This window comes from Thunnus maccoyii, chromosome 19 (assembly GCF_910596095.1).
Source record: "Thunnus maccoyii chromosome 19, fThuMac1.1, whole genome shotgun sequence".
NCBI classification, from domain to species: Eukaryota; Metazoa; Chordata; class Actinopteri; order Scombriformes; family Scombridae; genus Thunnus; species Thunnus maccoyii.
In genome coordinates this window covers 17410715-17413708 of record NC_056551.1, presented here as the reverse complement: position 1 = coordinate 17413708, position 2994 = coordinate 17410715, and the positions used below count along the sequence as shown (strand labels likewise).

Genomic DNA, 2994 nt, shown 5'->3' with positions numbered 1-2994 from the left:
AGTAGGTGCAGCACTGGTCCATATGCATGTGAGATGTAATAGAGGGTGTAATCAAGTTTTGAACATACATTAATGAGGTCAATGAATGAACAATAATAATACAAATAGTGAAATTAAATTAAATATATCCAGGATCCAAGACAGAGAAACATTTTGGGCAAGTAAATGGAATTAAATTACACAAAGCAACAATAAACAGCCAAAGATCATATAAAGACCTCACAATAAAAGCAATATTTAAGTATTTAAAAGATGGTGAAACTCAATGTCAATGTAGAGTCAACAGTTTTTGGTTTTGGACCCTCAACAAAAACGTATTAAGTAAGTAAGTATGTAAGTATTTTGCATTTGAAATGGATATCATTAGACTGATATGTTTGTGTTGTTGGTGTTCCATTCATGTTTCCTGCATCCTTGAGATCCTTGAACTAACAAAAACTCAGCCTGTTCATTGTCATTCACTAGTGCAATGCTGCACTCCTATGGTGAAACTCAGGTACTGCAGAGACCTCTTAATTATATGACGTCAATTCACCACAAAACCTCAGTGTGACATGAAATAAGTCATATTTATGTAAACAAACAAAACAACACAGCTTAACATCTTCTTTAACATGTAATTAATTATGAAGGACACATTTAGCTATTTATATGTAAATAACTAAATCCATATGGTGATTTAATACATGAATATCTGTGACAGATAATATTAGATTGGCATGAGATAAACAGTATGATAAATGAATAGATTGATTGATGGATGACCGTAGGTGTTACATGTTTATTAGGTGCATCTCTAAAAAAAATGAGAAAACATTTAAGACAAACACAAGAATAAGACAGGATCATACCAGCAATGTCACTATTAAGATGGCATGTTGCTGTTGATACAACAGAAGAAGAACCTCATTATATAACTGTGGCAGCACAGGCACAACTATGGAGCAGAGGGAGTCTGATATTGGTTTTCACAAACCACACATTACATATAGACAACATTACATAGTTGTCTATATGTTAGGTGGAACAGAGCAGATGGTCCCAGATGCAGGAGACTGCAGGCAGAACAAGGCTGAAAAATAACTCATCTAGTCTAGGTTTGTGTAGGCAGAACAGAACAAACCAGAAACAGAACAAAGGATCCAGCAAAACTGAACTGAAAACCAGAACTTAAATACAAACTGAACTAATGAAGCAACAAGGAGCAGGTGGCAAAACACAAGGGCAGGCTGGGAGCTGATTGGCTGGGAAAGACACATGGAGCAGGGCAAGGCTAACGAGACTGAATGCAGGGCAGGTGTGGAAAGAAGAGCAAGCTGAGGAAAACAATAAAAAAAACACAAAAGGCAATAGCTGCTCTGGGCTGAGGACAAATCAAAAACAGAACTCCATCCATGGGTAATATAAAAGTCTACAATATAATCACGTACAATCCTCTTCATATATAAACCGTCATTCATTAAACTGTCTCGGAAATACACAGCAAATTAACTCAGTCCAGTCTTAAACAGGCAAATTTTGGTGTGCAAGAGTGCTTTGTTGCCCCGTTAGCTTTCAGTATGCAATTGTGAGGGCATCAAACCAGGTGGTGGGGTGAAGGGGCAACAGGGTGGACTACAAGGACAGAAAAAGTTCAGGATTGAAATTTGAAATGCTGCATTACTTATATTTAACCAAATATGATTGAAAATGTGTTTGGTATAGCTTAACAGCCTTAACCAACTTACATATCCTGCAGGAACAGAACAACCTCATTTGGACTCCTCTTCCTCCCCACCTGTTGAGTGCCAATCCAATATTTACTCTTTTAGACCTGACAGGTTCACTAATATTTGTATCTCCCTGGCCCCCCATTTTCTGCCCCTTATCCAGGTCACATTAGCAGCAGGGTAAGCAAAGTAGCCCAGAGGCCCTTCTCCTCAACTATATTTTGTCTAATGTGAAGGAGGAGCTTTGAAAGGAGACCTGTTTCTCTTTTACTTGTTACACAATTGACCTTCATGTAGTGTACAGCTGATTTGTGTAAATGATCTTGGAGCAGCTTGCTCACAGGTAAGGGGAGGGACTCAACCTGAGGAGGAGGTGAACTCAGAGAGGCCGGAAAAAACAAAACAGTAAGCGTAAAGGTGCTGAATAGTACCAGCAACACATTCAGATTTTGTTTAAAGGTCCTGAAAAACTATCTTTCCAATCAACCTCTTATAATAAATGAGGGTCTGACATGGACGCTAAATGTTCTGCCAAAGTTAAAACATTTTAGGTTATTTCACGCAACAGATTTATGTTTTTGTCTTGGCTTTTCTCACTGGTTAAGTGGCTCATTTGGGAAATGCTGATGTACTTCTGTGCAACAATCAGGATTTAGCGACATTTTAATCAAAATGTGATAACATTTGATGGGTTGTTTGCTTATGATGCCAGCACTGTCAATCAAGCATATTAGCTGAGTGTTGGAGTGTTAATATATTAAATAATCATATTTTTTTACTTTACTTTACTAAGTTTAAATTTGATGGTTTCTCATTTAATCATTAATATTCATTGTCATAGAGAATACTTACAATTTGAAATCAAGTTTTAAGGTGTTTTAAAAACTAATAATTCATTTGTATGGTGAGCATTAAGAATTGTGGGCAGAGCTGTAGCCACCATCAAGGACACTAAAGTCACATCCTAGATATTTTTTGCTGTGAATCTGCAACTTTGGGTGATATTATTTTATGGGCTGGTTCCAGTATTTTTAGACTCAATATATTCTATTGATATTTAACTACTTTAATTAAATTAAAGAGTAAATGACTCAGTAAATGACAGTGTGGAGAGGTCTTTGAAACATTTAGATCTTCATGTTGGGAAAGAAAATTTACAGACAATGTGACTGAACAGAGACGTACAAAAAGTAAAGCAAAAGTACCCTGTTATTTTTATTTTTTAAATTCCCCCTCCAGTCAAAAGTCTATCTTTCTTCTTCTTATTTCATGTAGATGTTTGAAC

At 36.4% G+C, this 2994-nt stretch overlaps 1 long non-coding RNA gene across 1 annotated transcript; it reads right to left on the bottom strand.

The window, feature by feature from the left end:
* Positions 1 to 753: 753 nt before the first annotated feature.
* LOC121885990 lies at positions 754 to 1960 on the bottom strand. Its single transcript, XR_006092653.1, has 2 exons — positions 1728 to 1960; positions 754 to 1614 (listed from the first exon to the last, which is right to left on the bottom strand). It is a non-coding gene; the product is annotated as an uncharacterized LOC121885990 (long non-coding RNA).
* Positions 1961 to 2994: the final 1034 nt, after the last annotated feature.